Source organism: Equus caballus, chromosome 23 (genome assembly GCF_041296265.1).
Source record: "Equus caballus isolate H_3958 breed thoroughbred chromosome 23, TB-T2T, whole genome shotgun sequence".
NCBI lineage: Eukaryota > Metazoa > Chordata > Mammalia > Perissodactyla > Equidae > Equus > Equus caballus.
This window is the reverse complement of record NC_091706.1, coordinates 8,206,577-8,226,590: the sequence shown is the minus strand read 5'-3', so window position 1 is coordinate 8,226,590 and position 20,014 is coordinate 8,206,577.

Below are 20,014 nucleotides of genomic sequence, written 5' to 3'. Positions count from 1 at the left end.
TTATCGCCTCCTAAGCATGTGGATGCTCAATCATTTGGGAATCAGCACATTCACTTCAGGGGAAGATGTAGGCATTTCGTCTGAGCCGGGTTGGCAAGGTGGAAATGCGGCAGAAGCAGAAGTTGCAGATTGGTGAGTTAAGGGCAGAAAAGACACGGTGTTCAGCTGCCTTTGTATGAGACGTTCCCAGGACGCTGTAAGAGCACTGTGCAATGCGAGTGCTTTCCCAGCTTCCTAAAGAGCTGGAAGCAGGACAGTTGCTGGCTTGTCTCCAATTGAAGGATGGAAGCAGTGCTTTGTGCCTTCCACCTCTAGAGCAATGGAGGGCACGGCTGAGATCCAAGGGCCCTTTCTGACATAGGTGCATTCTGACACTCTCTGAGCCAGTGCACAATGGCGGTTTGTAAAAAGCCTATTGTCTGCTCCTGCTAAGCATGCGGAAGCACAGTCATCTGGACCTCGTCTCCGTTGCTGAAGGGGAAGATGTAGACATTTCGTCTGAGCCGGGTTGGCCAGGTGGAAATGTGGCAGGAGCAGAAGTTCCAAATCTGCGAGTTAATCGCTGAAAAGAAATGGCATATCAGCTGCCTTTGTATGAGATGTTGCCAGGACACAGAAAGAGCACTGTTGAAAGCGAGTTCTTGCTCAGCTTCCTAAAGAGATGGAAGGAAGATGGTCTGTGGCTTGTCGCCGCTTGAGGGGGGGAGCCAGTGCATTGTGCATTCCACGTCTAGAGCAATGAAGGGCACGGCTGAAAGCAAAGGGGTCTTTCTGACATAGCTGCTTTCCGACACTCTCTCCAGCAGTGCACAATGGTGGTTGGAAAAAGGCGTGCAGTGTATCGCCTCCTAAGCACGTGGACGCTCAATCATTTGGGACTCAGCCCAGTTGCTTCAGGGGAAGATGTAGGCATTTCGTCTGAGCCGGGTTGGCAAGGTGGAATTGCGGCAGAAGCAGGATTCCTGAAGCTGCGAGTTAAGAGCTGGGAAGAAATGCCATTTGAGCTGCCTTGGTATGAGAAGTTCCCCGGTCTGCTGTAACAGGACTGTGGAAAGCGAGTTGTTTGTCAGCATCCAAAAGAGCTGGAGGCAAGACAGTTTATGGCTTGTCTCCAATTGAAGGATGGAGGCAGTGCTTTCTGCCTTCCACCTCTAGAGCAATGGAGGGCACAGCTGAGAGCAAAGGGCCCTTTCTGACATAGGTGCATTCTGACACTCTCTGACCCAGTGCACAGTGGCGGTTTGTAAAAAGCCTATTGTCTGCTCCTGCTAAGCATGTGGCAGCACAATCATGTGGGCTTCGCCCCCGTTGCTTAAGGGGAAGATGTAGGCATTTCGTCTGAGCCGGGTTGGCAAGGTGGAACTGTGGCAGAAGCGGAAGTCCTAAAGGGGCCAGTTAAGCACTGGGAAGAAATGGCGTTTGAGCTGCCTCGGTATGAGAGTTTCCTCGTATGCTGTAACAGCACTGTGGAAAGCGAGTTCTTTCCCAGCTTCCTAAAGAGCTGGAGGCAAGACAGTTTATGGCTTGTCTCCCATTGAAGGATGGAGGCAGTGCTTTGTGCCTTCCACCTCTACAGCAATGGAGGGCGCGGCTGAGAGTAAAGGGGTCTTTCTGCCATTGGTGCCTTCTGACACTCTCCCAACCGTTGTACTTCGTGGTTAGTTAAAAGCCTATTGTCTCTCTCCTCCTCAGCATGTGGAACCACAATCCTATGGGCCTCATCCCAATTGCTCAAGGGGAGGATGTAGGCATTTCGGCTGAGCCGGGTTGTCAAGGTGGAAACGTGCAGGATGCAGATGTCCCAGACTGGCGAGTGAAGTGCTGAAAAGAAACGGCGTTCAGCCTCCTTTGTATGAGATGTTCCCAGGACGCTGTAAGAGCACTGTGGAAAGGGAGTTTTTTCTCCACTTCCTAAAGAGCTGGAAGCAGGCCAAGATGTGGTTTGTCTCCCATTGAGGGGTGGATCCAGAACCAGTGCCTTGTGCCTTCCACCTCGAGAGCAATGGAGGGCATGGCTCAGAGCAAAGGGGCCTTTCTGACATAGCTGCTTTCCGACGCTCTCTAAGCAGTGTAAAATGGTGGTTGGAAAAAGGCATGCAGTTTATCGCCTCCTAAGCATGTGGATGCTCAATCATTTGGGAATCAGCACAGTCGCTTCAGGGGAAGATGTAGGCATTTCGTCTGAGCCGGGTTGGCAAGGTGGAAATGCGGCAGAAGCAGATGTTGCAGATTGGTGAGTTAAGGGCTGAAAAGACACGGTGTTCAGCTGCCTTTGTATGAGACGTTCCCAGGACGCTGTAAGAGCACTGTGCAATGCGACTGCTTTCCCAGCTTCCTAAAGAGCTGGAAGCAGGACAGTTGCTGGCTTGTCTCCAATTGAAGGATGGAGGCAGTGCTTTGTGCCTTCCACCTCTAGAGCAATGGAGGGCACGGCTGAGATCCAAGGGCCCTTTCTGACATAGGTGCATTCTGACACTCTCTGAGCCAGTGCACAATGGCGGTTTGTAAAAAGCCTATTGTCTGCTCCTGCTAAGCATGCGGAAGCACAGTCATCTGGGCCTCGTCCCCGTTGCTGAAGGGGAAGATGTAGACATTTCGTCTGAGCCGGGTTGGCCAGGTGGAAATGTGGCAGGAGCAGAAGTTCCAAATCTGCGAGTTAATCGCTGAAAAGAAATGGCATATCAGCTGCCTTTGTATGAGATGTTGCCAGGACACAGAAAGAGCACTGTTGAAAGCGAGTTCTTGCTCAGCTTCCTAAAGAGATGGAAGGAAGATGGTCTGTGGCTTGTCGCCGCTTGAGGGGGGGAGCCAGTGCATTGTGCATTCCACGTCTAGAGCAATGAAGGGCACGGCTGAGAGCAAAGGGGTCTTTCTGACATAGCTGCTTTCCGACACTCTCTCCAGCAGTGCACAATGGTGGTTGGAAAAAGGCGTGCAGTCTATCGCCTCCTAAGCACGTGGACGCTCAATCATTTGGGACTCAGCCCAGTTGCTTCAGGGGAAGATGTAGGCATTTCGTCTGAGCCGGGTTGGCAAGGTGGAATTGCGGCAGAAGCAGGAGTCCTAAAGCTGCGAGTTAAGGGCTGGGAAGAAATGCCATTTGAGCTGCCTTTGTATGAGAATTTCCCCGGTCTGCTGTAACAGGACTGTGGAAAGCGAGTTGTTTGTCAGCTTCCTAAAGAGCTGGAGGCAAGACAGTTTATGGCTTGTCTCCAATTGAAGGATGGAGGCAGTGCTTTGTGCCTTCCACCTCTAGAGCAATGGAGGGCACGGCTGAGAGCAAAGGGCCCTTTCTGACATAGGTGCATTCTGACACTCTCTGACCCAGTGCACAATGGCGGTTTGTAAAAAGACTATTGTCTGCTTCTGCTAAGCATGTGGCAGCACAATCATGTGGGCTTCGCCCCCGTTGCTTTAGGGGAAGATGTAGGCATTTCGTCTGAGGCGGGTTGGCAAGGTGGAACTGTGGCAGAAGCGGAAGTCCTAAAGCGGCCAGTTAAGCACTGGGAAGAAATGGCATTTGAGCTGCCTCTGTATGAGAGTTTCCTCGTATGCTGTAACAGCACTGTGGAAAGCGAGTTCTTTCTCAGCTTCCTAAAGAGCTGGAGGCAAGACAGTTTATGGCTTGTCTCCCATTGAAGGATGGAGGCAGTGCTTTGTGCCTTCCACCTCTACAGCAATGGAGGGCACGGCCGAGAGTAAAGGGCCTTTCTGACATTGGTGCTTCCTGACGCTCCCCCAACCATTGCTCAAAGGCGGTTTGTTCAAAGCCTATTGTCTGTCTCCTCCTCAACATGTGGAACCACAATCATCCGGGCCTCGTCCCCATTGCTCAAGGGGAAGATGTAGGCATTTTGTCTGAGCCGGGTTGGCAAGGTGGAGATGCGGCAGAAGCAGAAGTTCTAAAGTGGCGAGTTAAGGGCTGGCAAGAAAGGCCGTTTTACCTGCATTTCTATGACAGTTTCCCCAGAGGCGGTTCCCGGGAGTCGAGCAGGTGTTTCCAGAATGCTCAGCAGGTGGTTCCAGTCTTTCACGGAAGTGGTCTGGGGCGTCCAGCACGTGGTTCTGGCACATCTGAGGGGCGGTTCCGGGATGAATGGCAGGTTATTCCGGAGTGTCGGCAAGTGGTTCTGGCATAGCCGGCAGGTGATTTTGGTGTATCCAGCAGATGGTTCCAGCAAGTCGAGCAGGTGGTTCCAGCGTGCTCGTAAGGTGGTTCAGGCATGTCCGAAAGGTGGTTCCGGTTAGTCCGGGAGGTGGTTCCGCCGTGTCCGGCACGTTTTTCATGCACGTCTGAGGGGTGGTTCCGGCATGCACGGCAGGTGATTCCGGAGTGTCCGCCAAGTGGTTCCCGCGTAGCCGGCAGGTGGTTCAGGCGGGTCCAGCAGGTGGTTCTGGGGAGTGGATCAGGTGGTTCTGGCATGCTCGGCAGGTGCTTCTGGCGTCTCCTGCACGTGGTTCTGGTACGTATGAGAGGTGGTCCCGGCACGCCAGGCAGGTGATTTTGGAGTGTCCGGCAAGTGGTTCTGACATAGCCGGCAGCTGATTTTGGCATGTCCGGCAGGTGGCTCCAGAGAGTCGAGCAAGTTGTTCCGGCATGCTCAGCAGGTGGTTCCGGCGGGTCCGGCAGGTGGTTCTGGTCTGTCCAGTAGGTGGTTCTGGCGTGTCCGGCACGTGCTTCCGGCACGTCTGAGAGGGGGTTCTGGCATGACTGGCGGGTGATTCAATAGAGTCGGCCACGTGGTTCTGGCCTAGCCGGCAGGTGATTTTGTCATCTTTGGCAGGTGGTTCGTGCGAGTCGAGCAGGAGGTTCCGGCGTGCTCGGCAGGTGCATCCAGTGTCTCTGGCACGTGTTTCTGGCACGTCTGAGAGGTGGTTCTGGCATGCCCGACAGGTGATCCCGGAGTGTCCGGCAAGTGGTTCTGGCATAGCCAGCAGGTGATTTTGGCCTGTCCGGCAGATGATTTTGATGTGTCCGGCAGGTGTTTCAGGTGAGCTGATCATGTGGTTCCGGTGTTCTCGGCAGGTGATTCCGGCGTGTCCGGCCGGTGGTTCCGGTCTGTCCGGTAGTGGGTCCCGGCGTGTGCCGCACATGGTTCTGCTTTGTCTGAGACGTGGGGCCCGCATGCCCAGCAGGTGATTCCGGACTCTCCGCCACGTGGTTCTGGCACATCTGAGTGGTGGTACTGGCATGCCTGGCAGGTGATCCCGGAGTGTCCTCCATGTGGTTCTGGCCTAGCCCGCAGGTGATTTTGGCGTGTCCAGCACGTGGATCCGGCATGCTCGTCAGGTGGTTCAGGCAGGTACGGTAGGTGGTTCCGGTATGTCCGAGAGATGGTTCCGGCGTGTCTGGCACGTGGTTCCGGCACATCTGACAGGTGGTTCAGGCATGTCCGGCAGGTGATTCCGGATTGTCCACCAAGTGGTTCTTGGGTAGCCGGCAGGTGATTCTGGCGTGTCCCACAGGTGGTTCCGACGATTCGAGCAGGTGCTTCCGGCTAGCTCGGCAGGTGCTTCTGGCACCTCCGACACTTGACTTCGGCACAGTTGAGAGGTGGGTCCGGCATTTCCGGCAGCTGATTCCAGAAAGTCCAGCAAGTGGTTCTGGCATAGCCAGCAGGTGATTTTTGCGTGTCCGGCAGGTGGTTCCGTTGTGTCCGGTAGGTGGTTCCGGCGTGTCCGGCACGTGGTTCTGGCACATCTGAGAGGTGGTTCCGGCATGCCCGGCAGGTGTTTCCGGAGTGTCTGCCCAGTGGTTCTTGCGTAGCCAGCAGGTGATTTTGGCGTGTCCAGCAGGTGGTTCTGAGGAGTGAATCAGGAACTTCCGGCATTCTCGGCAGGTGCTTCCGCCGTCTCCGGCATGTGGTTGTGGCACCTCTGAGAGGTGGTTCCAGCATGCCCGGCAGGTGATTCCGGAGTGTCTGACAAGTGGTTGTGGCGTAGCTGGCAGGTGATTTTGGCGTGACCGGCAGGTGGTTATGTGGAGTGGCACAGGTGGTTGGGGCATGCTCAGCACGTGCTTCCGGCGTCTCCGGAATGTGGTTGTTGCACGTTTGAGAGGTGGTTCCGGCATGACCGGCATGTGATTCTGGAGTATGTGCCGAGTGGTTCTGGCGCAGCCGGCAGTTGATTTTGGCATGTGTGGCAGGTGGTTATGGGGAGTGGATCAGGTGATTCCGGCGTGCTCTGCAGGTGGTTCAGGCAGGTCTGGCAGGTGTTTGCAGTCTGTCCATGACGTGGTTCCAGCATGCTCGGAAGGTGATTTCGGAGTGTCCACCAAGTGGTTTTGGCGTAGCCGTCATGTGATTTTGGCGTGTCAGGCAGGTGGTTCCGACGTGTCCAGCAGGTGGTTCCGGCAAGCTCGGCAGGTGCTTCCGGTCTCTCCGGCACGTGGTTGTGGCATGTCAGGCAGGTGGTTCCGGCACGTCTGAGATGTGGTTCTGGCATGCGCGGCAGGTGATTCCGGCGTCTCCGGTATGTGGTTCTTGCACATTTGAAGCTGGTTCCAGCATCCCCGGCAGGTGATTCCGGAGTGTCCGACAAGTGGTTGTGGCATAGCTGGCTGGTTATTCTGGCGTGTCCGGCAGGTGGTTCTGGCAAGTCAAGCAGGTGGTCCCGGGCTGTCTGGCAGGTGGTTCCGGACTGTCCTGGAGGTGGTTCCGGAGTGTCTGCCGAGTGGTTCTTGCGTAGCCGGCAGGTGATTTTGGCGTGTCCAGCAGGTGGTTCTGGGGAGTGGAGCAGGTGGTTCCGGCATACTCGGCAGGTGGTTCCGGCGTGTCTGGCACATGGCTCTGGCACGTCTGAGAGGTGGTTCCGGCATGCCCAGCAGGTGATCCCAGAGACTCCTCCAAGTGGTTCTGGCGTATCCCACAGGTGTTTCTGGTATGTCCGGCAGGTGGCTCTGGTGAGTCGAGCAGGTGGTTCCAGCATGCCCGGCAGGTGATTCCAGAGTGTCCGACAAGTGGTTCTGGCTAGTCAAGCAGGTGGTCCCGGCGTGTCCGGCAGGTGCTTCCGGTCTCTCCGGCACGTGGTTCTGGTATGTCTGAGGGGTGGTTATTGCATGCCCGGCAGGTGATTCCAGACTGTCAGCCAGGTTGCTCTCGCATAGCCAGCTGTTGATTTTGGCCTGTCCGGCAGGTGGTTCCGGCGAGTCAAGCAGGTGGCTCCGGCGTGCTCGGCAGGTGTTTCCGGCATGTCTGGCTGGTGGTTCTGGTCTGTCCAGTAGGTCGTTCTGGCATGTCCGGCACGTGCTTCTGGCACTTCTGAGAGGTGGTTCCGCCATGGCTGGCAGGTGATTCCGGACTGTCCCCCAGGTGGTTCTGGCATAGCCAGCAGTTGATATTGGCCTGTCCGGCATGTGGTTCCGGCAAGTCGAGCAGCTGGCTGTGGTGTGTTCGGCAGGTGGTTCCGGCATGTCTGGCAGGTGGTTCCGTTCTGTCCAATAGTTCGTTCCGGCATGTCCGGCACGTGCTTCTGGCACGTGTGAGAGGTGGTTCTGGCATGCCAGGCAGGTGATTCCGGAGTGTCGGGTAAGTGGTTCTGGTGTAGCCGGCAGTTCATTTTGGCGTGTCCGGCACGTGGGTCCTGCGAGTCGAGCAGGTGGTTCCGGCATGCTCAGCAGGTGGTCCAGGCGTGTCCGGCATGTGGTTCCACACTGTCCAGGACATGGTTCCAGCGTGTCCGGCACACGGTTTTGTTACGTCTGAGAGGTGGCTCCTGCATGCACGGCAGGTGATTCCGGACTGTCCACCAGGTGGTTCCCGCATACCCAGCTGTTGATTTTGGCCTGTCTGGCGGGTGGTTCCTACGAGTAGAGCAGGTGGCTCCGGCGTGCTCCGCAGGTGGTTCCGGCATGTCTGGCAGGTGGTTCCGGTCTGTCTGGTAGGTGTTTCCGGCGTGTCAGGCACGTGCTTCCGGCACGTCTGAGAGGTGGTTCCGGCATGCCCGGCAGGAGATGCCGGAGTCTCCGGCATGTGGTTCTGGCACCTCTGAGAGGTGGTTCCGGCATGACCGGCAGGTGATTCCGGAGTGTCGGCCGAGTGGTTCTGGCGTAGCCGGAGGGTGATTTTGGCGTGTCCAGCAGGTGGTTCTGGGGAGTGGATCAGGTGGTTCCGGCATGCTCGGCAGGTGGTTCCGGCGTTTCCGGCAAATGGTTCTGGCAGGTGTGAGAGGTGGTTCTGGCATGCCCGACATGTGATTCTGGAGTGTCCGCCAAGTGGTCCTGGCGTACCTGGCAGGACATTTTGGCATGTCCGGCAGGTGGTTCTGGCGAGTCAAGCAGGTGGTCCTGGCGTGTCCGGCAGGTGGTTCCGGTCTGTCCTGGAGGTGGTTCCGGAGTGTCTGCCGCGTGGTTCTGGCGTAGCCGGCAGGTGATTTTGGTGTGTCCAGCAGGTGGTTCTGGGTAATGGATCAGGTGGTTCCGGCATACTCTGCAGGTGGTACCGCCGTGTCCAGAACATGATTCTGGCAAGTCTGAGAGGTGGTTCCGCCTGCCCGACAGGTGATTCCGGAGGGTGCACCAAGTGGTTCTGGCATACCCGGCAGGTGATTTTGGTGTGTCAGGTAGGTGGTTCCGGCAAGTCGAGCAAGTGGTTCCGGCGTGCTCAGCAGGTGGTTCAGGCAGGTCCGGCATGTGTTTTCAGTCTGTCCATGACGTGGTTCCGGCATGCCTGCCAGGTGATTCTGGAGTGTCCACCAAGTGGTTTTGGCGTAGCCGGCATATGATTTTGTCCTGTCAGGCAGGTGGTTCCGGCATGTCCAGCAGGTGTTTCCAGCGAGCTCGGCAGTTGCTTCCGGTCTCTCCGGCATGTGGTTCTGGCACCTCTGAGAGGTGGTTCCGGCATGTCCGGCAGGTGATACCTGAGTGTCTGCCAAGTTGTTCTGGCAAAGCCGACAGGTGATTTTGGCGTGTCCAGCAGGTGGTTCTGGGGAGTGGATCAGGTGGTTCCGGCACACTCGGCAGGTGGTTCCGGCGTTTCCGGCAAATGGTTCTTGCAGGTGTGAGAGGTGGTTCCGGCATGCCCGGAAGGTGAACCCGGAGAGTCCTCCAAGTGGTACTGGCGTACCCGGCAGGTGATTTTTGCGTGTCCGGCAGGTGTTTCTTGCGAGTCGAGCAGGTGGCTCAGGCATGCTCAGCAGGTGTTTCTGGCATCTCCGGCAGGTTTTTCTGGTGTGTCTGAGAGGTGGTTCTGGCATGTCCAGCAGATGATTCCGGAGTGACCACTAAGTGGTTCTGGCATACCCGGCCTGTGGTTTTTGGGTGTCAGGTAGGTGGTTCCGGCGAGTCGAGCAGGTGGTTCCAGTGTGCTCGGCAGGTGGTTCAGGCGGGTCTGGCAGGTGGTTTCAGTCTTTTCGGGGTGTGGTTCCGGCATCTCGGGCACATGGTTCTGGCACGTCTGAGATGTGGTTCCGGCAGGCCCGACATGTGTTTCCGGAGTGTCTGCCAAGTGGTTCTGGCGTAGCTGGCAGGTGATGTTGGCGTGACCGGCAGGTGGTTCCAGCAAGCCCGGCAGGTGATTCCAAAGTGTTCACCAACTTGTTGTGGCGTAGCTGGCAGGTGATTTTGGCGTGTCCGGCAGGTGGTTCTGGGGTGTGGATCAGGTGGTTCCGGCATACTCGGAAGGTAGTACCGGCGTGTCCAGAACATGGTCCTGGCAAGTCTGAGAGGTGGTTCCGGCATGCCCGGCAGGTGATTCCGGAGTGTCCGACATGTGGTTCTGGCGTACCCGGCAGGAGATTTTGGCATGTCCGGCAGGTGGTTCTGGCGAGTCAAGCAGGTGGTCCCGGTGTGTCCGTCGGTGGTTCTGGTCTGTCCTGGAGGTGGTTCCAGAGTGTCAGCCGAGTGGTTCTGGCAAAGCCAGCAGGTGATTTTGGCGTGTCCAGCAGGTGGTTCTGGGGAGTGGATCAGGTGGTTCCGGCATACTTGGCAGGTGGTTCCGGCGTGTCCGGCACATGGTACTGGCAAATCTGAGAGGTGTTTCCGGCATTCCTGAAAGGTGACTCCGGAGTGTCCGCCAAGTGGTTCTGCCGTAGCCAGCAGGTGATTTTGGCGTGACCAGCAGGTGTTTCTTGCTAGTCGAGCATGTGGCTCAGGCATGCTCAGCAGGTGCTTCCGGCATCTGCGGCATGTGGTTCTGGTGTGTTTGAGAGCTGGTTCTGAAATGTCCGGCAGATGATTCAGGAGTGTCCAACAAGTGGTTCTGGCGTACCCGGCAGGCGATTTTGGCGTGTCCAGCAGGTGGTTCAGGCGAGTTGAGCAGGTGGTTCCGACGTGCTCAGCAGGTGCTTCCAGCGTCTCCGGCACATGTTTATGGCACATCTGGCAGGTGGTTCCAGCATGCCCGAAGGTGATTCCAGTCTGTCCAGCAGGTGGTTCCAGCGAGTCGAGCAGGTGGCTGGGGCATATTCGGCAGGAGGTTCCGGCGTGTCTGATAGATGGTTCCTACATGCCCGGCAGGTGATTCCGGACTGTGCACCAGGGGGTTCCGGTCTGTCCGGGAGGTGGTTCCGGCGTGTCCGGCACGTGGTTCTGGCACATCTGGCAGGTGGTTCCTGCATGCCCGAAAGGCGATTCCGGTCTGTCCAGCAGGTGGTTCCGGCGAGTCGAGCAGGTGGCTGTGGCGTGTTCAGCCGGTGGTTCTGGCGTGTCTGAGAGGTGGTTCTGGCATGCCTGGCAGGTGATTCCGGAGTGTTCGCCAAGTGTTTCTGGCGTAGCCAGCAGGTGATTTTGCATGTCCGGCGGTGGTTCCGGCGAGTCGAGCCGGTGGTTCCGGCGTGTCCGGCAGGTGGTTCCGTTGTGTCCGGCAGGTGGTTCTGCGGTGTCCGGCACGAGGTTCTGGCACGTCTGAGAGGTTGTGTGTGCATGGCCTTCACGTGATTCCGGCTTGTCCGCCAAGTGGTTCTGGTGTAGCGGGCAGGTGATTTTGGCGTATCCGGCAGGTGGGACCGGTGAGTCAAGCAGGTTGCACTGGCGAGTGTTTCCTGTGGTTCCGGTCTGTCCGGGAGTTGGATCCGGCCTGTCCGGCACGTGCTTCTGGCACTTCTGAGAGGTTGTGCTGTCATGCCCAGCAGGTGATTCTGGAGTGTCCGCCAAGTGGTCCTGGCGTAGCCGGCAGGTGGTTCTGTGGAGTGGATCAGGAACTTCCGGCATTCTCGGCAAGTGCTTCCGCCGTCTCCGGCATGTGGTTGTGGCACCTCTGAGAGGTGGTTTCAACATGCCCGGCAGGTGGTTCCGGAGTGTCCGACAAGTGGTTGTGGCCTAGCCGGCTGGTGATTTTGGGGTGTCCTGCAGGTGGTTCTGGCGAGTCAAGCAGGTGGTCCCGGCGTGTCCGGCAGGTGAATCCGCTCTGTCCTGGATGTGGTTGTGGAGTGTCTGCCGAGTGGTTCTGGCATAGCCTGTAGGTGATTTTGGCATGACCGGCAGGTGGTTCCAGCAAGCGCGACAGGCGATTCCGAAGTTTTCACCAACTGGTTGTGGCGTAGCCGTCAGGTGATTTTAGCATGTCCGGCACGTGGGTCTGGCGAGTCTAGCCGGTGGTTCCGGCATGCTCGGCAGTTGCTTCTGGACACTCCAGCACGTGGTTGTGGCACCTCAGAGACGTGGTTCCGGCATGCCCGGCAGGTGATTCCAGAGTGTCTGCTGAGTGGTTCTGGCGTTGCAGGCGGGTGATTTTGGCGTGTCAAGCAGGTGGTTCAGGGGAGTGGATCAGGTGGTTCTGGCATACTCGGCAGGTGGTTCCGGCGAGTCAGGAACATGGTTCTGGCAAGTCTGCGATGTGGTTCCGCCTGCCCGACAGGTGATCCCGGAGTGTCTGCCAAGTGGTTCTGGCGTACCCTGCAGGTGATTTTTGCGTGTCCGGAGGGTGTTTCCTGCGAGTCGAGCAGGTGGCTCAGGCTTGCTCAGCAGGTGCTTCTGGCGTCTCCGGCACGTTGTTCTGGTGTGTCTGAGAGCTGGTTCTGGCATGTCCGGCAGATGATTCCGGAGTGACCACCAAGTGGTTCTGGCATACCCGGCCTGTGGTTTTTGGGTGTCAGGTAGGTGGTTCCGGCGAGTCGAGCAGGTGGTTCCAGTGTGCTCGGCAGGTGGTTCAGGCCGGTCTTGCAGGTGGTTTCAGTCTATTTGGGGTGTGGTTCCGGCATCTCGGGCACATGATTCTGGCACGTCTGAGATGTGGTTCCGGCAGGCCCGACAGGTGTTTCCGGAGTGTCCGCCAAGTGGTTCTGCCGTAGCCAGCTGGTGATTTTGGCGTGTCTGGCAGGTGGTACCGGTGAGTCAAGCAGGTGGTTCCGGCGAGTGTTTCCTGTGTTTCCGGTCTGTCCGGGAGATGGTTCCGGCCTGTCCGGCACGTGCTTCTGGCACTTCTGAGAGGTTGTGCTGGCATGCCCGGCAGGTTATTCTGGAGTGTCCGCCAAGTGGCCCTGGCATAGCCGGCAGGTGATTTTGGCGTGTCCGGCAGGCGGTTCTGTGGAGTGGAGCAGGTGGTTCTGTCATACTCTGCAGGTGGTACCGGCGTGTCCGGAACTTGTTCTGGCAAGTCTGAGAGGTGGATCCGGCATGCACGACAGGTGATTCCGGAGTCTCCGGGATGTGGTTCTGGCACCTCTGAGAGGTGGTTCCGGCATGCCCGACAGGTGATTCCGGAGTGTCCGTCGAGTGGTTCTGGCGTACCTGGCAGGTGATTTTGGCGTGTCCGGCAGGTGTTTCTTGCGAGTCGAGCAGGTGGCTCAGGCATGCGCAGCAGGTGCTTACGGCGTGTCCAGCAGGTGATTCTGGTGTGTCTGAGAGCTGGTTCTGGCAAATCCGGCAGATGATTCCGGAGTGTCCACCAAGTGGTTCTGGCATACCCGGCAGGTGATTTTGTCGTGTCAGAGAGGTGGTTCCGGCGAGTCGAGTATGTGGTTCCGGTGTGCTCAGCAGGTGGTTCAGGCGGGTCTCGTAGGTGGTTTCGGTCTGTTCGGGGTGTGGTTCCGGCATCTCAGGCACATGGTTCTGGCACGTCTGAGAGTTGGTTCCTGCCTGCCCGACAGGTGTTTCCGCAGTGTCCGCCATGTGGTTCTGGCGTAGCTGGCAGGTGATTTTGGCATGTCCAGCAGGTGTTTCTGTGGAGTGGATCAGGTGGTTCCGGCATACTCGGCATGTGGTACCAGTGTGTCCGCAACATGGTTCTGGCAAGTCTGAGAGGTGGTTCCGGCATGCCCGACAGGTGATTCCGGAGTGTTCGCCAAGTGGTTCTGGCGTAGCCGGCAGGTGATTTTGCATACCCGGCGGTGGTTCCGGAGAGTCGAGCCAGCGGTTCCGGCATGTCCGGCAGGTGGTTCCGGTCTGTCCTAGAGGTTGTTGCGTAGTGTCTGACCAGTGGTTCTGGCGTAGCCGGCAGGTGATTTTGGCGTGTCCAACAAGTGGTTCTGGGGAGTGGATAAGGTGGTTCCAGCATACTCGGAAGGTGGTACCGGCATGTCCGGAGCATGGTTCTGGCAAGTCTGAGAGGTGGTTCCGGCATGCCCGACAGGTGATCCTGGAGTGTCCGCCAAGTGGTTCTGGCGTACCTGGCAGGTGATTTTGGCGTGTCCGGCAGGGGGTTGTGGCGAGTCCAGCAGGTGGTTCCGGCGTGCTCGGCAGGTCCTTCCGCTGTCATTGGCATGTGGTTCTGGCATGTTTGAGAGGTGGTTCCGGCATGCCCGGCAGGTGATTCCGGAGTGTTCGCCAAGTGGTTCTGGCGTAGCCGGCAGGTGATTTTGGAGTGTCAGGTAGGTGGTTCCGGCGAGTCGAGCAGGTGGTTCCGGCGTGCTCGGCAGGTGGTTCAGGCGGGTCTCGCAGGTGGTTTTGGTCTGTTCGGGGTGTGGTTCCAGCACCTCAGGCACATGGTTCTGGCTCGTCTGAGAGTTGTTTCCGGTCGGCCTGACAGGAGTTTCCGTAGTGTCCGCCAAGTGGTTCTAGCGTAGCTGGCTGGTGATGTTGGCTTGACCGGCAGGTGGTTCCAGCAAGCCCGGAAGGTGATTCCGAAGTGTTCACCAACTGGTTGTGGTGTAGCCGGCAGGTGATTTTGGTGTGTCTGGCAGGTGGTTCTGGCGAGTCGAGCAGGTGGTTCCAGTGTGCTCGGCAGGTGCTTCCGGTGTCATTGACATGTGGTTCTGGCATGTCTGAGAGGTGGTTCCGGCATGCCCGGCAGGTGATTCCGGAATGTTCGCCAAATTGTTCTGGCATAGCCGGCAGGTGATTTTGCATGTCCGGCGGTGGTTCCAGCGAGTCGAGCCATTGGTTCCGGCATGTCCGGCAGGTGGTTCCGGTGTGTCTGGCAGGTGGTTCTGGGGTGTCCGGGACGAGGTTCTGGCACGTCTGAGAGGTTGTGTCGGCATGCCCTTCACGTGATTCCGGCTTGTCCACCAAGTGGTTCTGGTGTAGCGGGCAGGTGATTTTGGCGTGTCCGGCAGGTGGGACCGGTGAGTCAAGGAGGTGGTTCCTGCGAGTGTTTCCTGTGGTTCCAGTCTGTCCGGGAGATGGTTCTGGCCTGCCCGGCATGTGTTTCTTGCACTTTTGAGAGGTTGTGCTGGCATGCCCGGCAGGTGATTCTGGAGTGTCCGCCAAGTGGTTCTGGCGTACCCGGCAGATGATTTTGGCATGTCCGGCAGGTGTTTCTTGCGAGTCAAGCAGGAGGTTCCGTCATGCTCGGCAGGTGGTTCAGGCCGATCTGGCAGGTGGTTTCGGTCTGTTCGGGGTGTGGTTCCGGCATCTCAGGCACATGGTTCTGGCACGTCTGAGAGGTGGTACCGGCTGGCCCAACAGGTGTTTCCGGAGTGTCCGCCAAGTGGTTCTGGCGTAGCTGGCAGGTGATTTTGGCGTGACCGGCAGGTGGTTCCAGCATGCCCGGCAGGTGATTCCTAAGTGTTCACCAACTGGTTGTGGCATAGCTGGCAGGTGATTTTGGCGTGTCAGGCAGGAGGCTGTGGCGAGTCGAGCCGGTGGTTCCGGCGTGTCCAGCAGGTGGTTCCAGTCTGTCTGGCAGGTGGTTCTCGGGTGTACGGCACGAGGTTCTGGCACGTCTGAGAGGTTGTGTCGGCATGCCCTTCACGTGATCAGAGCTTGTCCGCCAAGTGGTTCTGGTGTAGCGGGCAGGTGATTTTGGCATGTCCGGCAGGTGGGACCGGTGAGTCAAGCAGGTGGTTCCTGCGAGTGTTTCCAGTGGTTCTGGTCTGTCTGGCAGGTGGTTCCGGTCTGTCCGGGAGATGGTTCCGGCCTGCCCGGTATGTGTTTCTTGCACTTTTGAGAGGTTGTGCTGGCATGCCCAGCAGGTGATTCTGGAGTGTCTGCCAAGTGGTTAGGGCGTAGCCGACATATGATTTTGGCCTGTCACGCAGGTGGTTCCGGCATGTCCAGCAGGTGGTTCTGGCGAGTTCGGCAGGTGCTTCCGGTCTCTCCAGCACGTGGTTGTGGCATGTTTGAGAGATGGTTCCGGCATGCCCAGCAGGTGATCCCGGAGTCTCCATCATGTGGTTCTGGCACCTCTGAGAGGTGGTTCCGGCATGCCCGAAAGGTGATTCCGGAGTGTCCGCCGAGTGGTTCTGGCGTAGCCGGCAGGTTATTTTGGCGTGTCCAGCTGGTGGGTCTGGCGAGTCAAGCAGGTGGTGCCGGCGTGCTCGGCAGGTGCTTCCGGAGTGATCGCCAAGTGGTTCTGGCCTAGCCGGCAGGTGATTTTGCATGTCCGGCAGTGGTTCCGGTGAATCGAGCTGGTGGATCCGGCGTGTCCGGCAGGTGGTTCCCGTCTGTCCTGGAGGTGGTTCCTGAGTGTCGGCCGCGTGGTTTTGGTGTAGCCGGCAGGTGATTTTGGCGTGTCCAGCAGGTGGTTCTGGGGAGTGGATGAGGTGGTTCCGGCATACTTGGCAGGTGGTACCGGCGTGTCTGGAACATGGTTCTGGCAAGTCTGAGACGTGGTTCCGGCATGCGCGGCAGGTGATTCCAGAGTGTCCACCAAGTGGTTCTGGCATACCCGGCAGGTGATTTTGGTGTGTCAGGTCGGTGGTTCTGGCGATTCGAGCAGGTGGTACCGGCGTGCTCGGCAGGTCCTTCCGGTGTCATTGGCATGTGGTTCTGGCATGTCTGAGAGGTGGTTCCGGCATGCCCGGCAGGTGATTCCAGAGTGTTCGCCAAGTGGTTCTGGCATACCCGGCAGGTGATTGTGGCGTGTCAGGTAGATGGTTCTGACGAGTCGAGCAGGTGGTTCCGACGTGCTCAGCAGGTGGTTCAGGTGGGTCTGGCAGGTGGTTTCAGTCTTTTGGGGTGTGCTTCCGGCATCTCAGGCACATGGTTCTGGCACGTCTGAGAGGTGGTTCCGGCCGGACTGACAGGTGTTTCCAGAGTGTCCGCCAAGTGGTTTTGGCGTAGCTGACAGGTGATGTGGGCGTGACCAGCAGGTGGTTCAAGCAAGCCCGGCAGGTGATTCCGAAGTGTTCACCAACTGGTTGTGGCGTAGCCGTCAGGTTATTTTGGCGTGTCCGGCAGGTGGTTCTGGCGAGTCGAGCAGGTGGTTCCGGCGTGCTTGGCAGGCTCTTCCGGTGTCATTGGCATGTGGTTCTGGCATGTGCGAGAGGTGGTTCCGGCATGTCCGGAAGGTGATTCGGGATTGTTCACAGAGTGGTTCTGGCGTAGCCAGCAGATGATTTTGCATGTCCGGCGGTGGTTCCGGCGAGTCGAGCCGGTGGTTCCAGCGTGTCCGGTGGTGGTTCCTGTCTGTACGGCAGGTGGTTCTGGGGTGTACGGCACGAGGTTCTGGCACGTCTGAGAGGTTGTGTGGGCAAGCCCTTCACGTGATTAGAGCTTGTCCGCCAAGTGGTTCTGGTGTAGCGGGCAGGTGATTTTGGCGTGTCCGGCAGGTGGTTCTGAGGAGTGGATCAGGAACTTCCATCATTCTCGGCAGGTGCTTCTGCCGTCTCCGGCATGTGGTTGTGGCACATCTGAGAGGTGGTTCCAGCATGCCCGGCATGTGATTCGGAGTGTCCGACAAGTGGTTGTGGCATAGCCGGCTGCTGATTTGGCTTGTCCGGCAGGTGGTTCCGGTCTGTCCTGGAGGTGGTAGAGGAGTGTCTGCCGATTGGTTCTGGCATAGCCGACAGGTGATTTTGGCGTGTCCAGCAGGTGCTCCTGGGGAGTGGATCAGGTGTTTCCGGCATACTGGGCATGTGGTACCAGCATGTCCGGAACATGGTTCTGGCAAGTCTGAGAGGTGGTTCCGGCATTCCCGACAGGTGATTCCGGAGTGTCTGCCAAGTGGTTCTGGCGTACCCGGCAGGTGATTTTGGCTTGCCCGGCAGGTGGTTCTGACGAGTCATGCAGGTGGTTCCGATGTGCTCGGCAGGTGCTTACAGTGTCATTGGCATGTGGTTCTGTCATGTCTGAGAGGTAGTTCTGGCATGCCCGACAGGTGATTCCGGAGTGTTCTCCAAGTGGTTCTGGCGTAGCCGGCAGTTGATTTTTCATGTCTGGCGTTAGTTCCAGAGAGTCGAGACAGTGGTTCCGGTGTGTCCGGCAGGTGGTTAGGGTCTGTCCTAGAGGTGGTTGCGGAGTCTCTGACGAGTGGTTCTGGCACAGTCGGCAGGTGATTTTGGCGTGTCCAGCAGGTGGTTCTGGGGAGTGGATCAGGTGGTTCTGGCATACTCGGCAGGTGGTACCGGCGTCTCCGGAACATGGTTCTGGCAAGTCTGAGATGTTGCGTCAGCATGCCCTTCACGTGATTCCGGCTGGTCCGCCAAGTGGTTCTGGTGTAGCAGGCTGGTGATTTTCGCATGTCCGGCAGGTGGGACCGGTGAGTCAAGCAGGTGGTTCCGGCGAGTGTTTCCTGTGTTTCCGGTCTGTCCGGGAGATGGTTCCGGCCTGGCCGGCACGTGCTTCTGGCACTTCTGAGAGGTTGTGCTGGCATGCCCGGCAGGTTATTCTGGAGTGTCCGCCAAGTGGCCCTGGCATAGCCGGCAGGTGATTTTGGCGTGTCCGGCAGGCGGTTCTGTGGAGTGGAGCAGGTGGTTCTGTCATACTCTGCAGGTGGTACCGGCGTGTCCGGAACTTGTTCTGGCAAGTCTGAGAGGTGGATCCGGGATGCACGACAGGTGATTCCGGAGTGTCCGGGATGTGGTTCTGGCACCTCTGAGAGGTGGTTCCGGCATGCCCGACAGGTGATTCCGGAGTGTCCGTCGAGTGGTTCTGACGTACCTGGCAGGTGATTTTGGCGTGTCCGGCAGGTGTTTCTTGCGAGTCGAGCAGGTGGCTCAGGCATGCGCAGCAGGTGCTTCGGTGTGTCCAGCACGTGATTCTGGTGTGTCTGAGAGCTGGTTCTGGCATGTCTGGCAGATGATTCCGGAGTGTTCGCCAAGTGATTCTGGCATAGGCGGCAGGTGATTTTGTCGTGTCAGGTAGTTGGTTCCGGCAAGTCGAGCAGGTGGTTCCGGCGTGCTCGGCAGGTGGTTCAGGCGGGACTGGCAGGTGGTTTTGGTCTGTTGGGGTGTGGTTCCGGCATCTGAGGCACATGGTTCTGCCACGTCTGAGAGGTGGTTCTGGACGGCCCGACAGGTGTTTCCGGAGTGTCCGCCAAGTGGTTCTGGTGGAGCTGACAGGTGATGTTGGCGTGACCGGCAGGTGGTTCCAGCCAGCCCGGCAGGTGATTCCGAAGTCTTCACCAACTGGTTGTGGCATAGCCGGCACGTGATTTTGGTGTGTCAGGCAGGTGGCTGTGGCGAGTCGAGCAGGTGGTTCCGGCATGCCCGGCAGGTGACTCTGGAGTGTTCGCCAAATGGTTCTGGCGTTGCCGGAAGGTGATTTTGCATGTCCCGCGGTGGTTCCGGCGAGTCGAGCCGGTGGTTCCAGCGTGTCCGGAAGGTGGTTCCGGTCTGTCCGGCAGGTGGTTCTGGGGTGTACGGCACGAGGTTCTGGCACGTCTGAGTGGTTGTGTCGGCATGCCCTTCATGTGATTCCAGCTTGTCCGCCAAGTGGTTCTGGTGTAGCGGGCAGGTGATTTTGGCATGTCCGGCAGCTGGGACCGGTGAGTCAAGCAGGTGGTTCCTGCGAGTGTTTCCTTGGTTCTGGTCTGTCTGGCATTTGGTTCTGGTCTGTCCGGGAGATGGTTCCGGCCTGTTCGGCACGTGCTTCTGTCACTTCGGAGAGGTTGTGCTGGCATGCCCGACAAGTGATTCTGGAATGTCCGCCAAGTGGTTCTGGCATAGCCGGCAGGTGATTTTGGCGTGTCCGGCTGGTGGTTCTGTGGAGTGGATCAGGAACTTCCGGCATTCTCGGCAGGTGCTTCCGCCGTCTCCGACATGTGGTTGTGGCACCTCTGAGAGGTGGTTCCGGCATGCCCGGCAGGTGATTCCGGACTGTCCGACAAGTGGTTCTGGCGTAGCCAACAGGTGATTTTGCATGTCCGGCGTTGGTTCCGGCTCGTCGAGCCGGTGGTTCCAGTGTGCTCGACAGTTGGTTCAGGCAGTTCCGGCAGGTGGTACCGGTCTGTCTGGCAGGTGGTTCTGTGGTGTCCGGCACGAGGTTCTGGCACGTCTGAGACGCTGTGCCGGCATGCCCCTCACGTGATTCTGGCTTGTCCCCCAAGTGGTTCTGGTGTAGCGGGCAGGTGATTTTGGCGTGTCCGGCAGGTGGGACCGGTGAGTCAAGGAGGTGGTTCCGGCGAGTGTTTCCTGTGGTTACGGTCTGTCCGGAAGATGGTTCTGGCATGTCCGGCACATGCTTCTGTCACTTCGGAGAGGTTGTGCTGTCATGCCCGGCAGGTGATTCTGGAGTGTCCGCCAAGTGGTTCTGGCGTAGCCGGCAGGTGATTTTGGTGTGTCCGGCAGCTGGTTCTGGGGAGTGGATCAGGAACTTATGGCATTCTCGGCAGGTGCCTCCGCTGTCTCCGGCATGTGGTTGTGGCACCACTGAGAGGTGGTTCCAACATGCCCAACAGGTGATTCTGGAGTGTCCAACAAGTGGCTGTGGCATAGCCGGCAGGTGAGTTTGGCGTGTCTGGCAGGTGGTTCTGGTGAG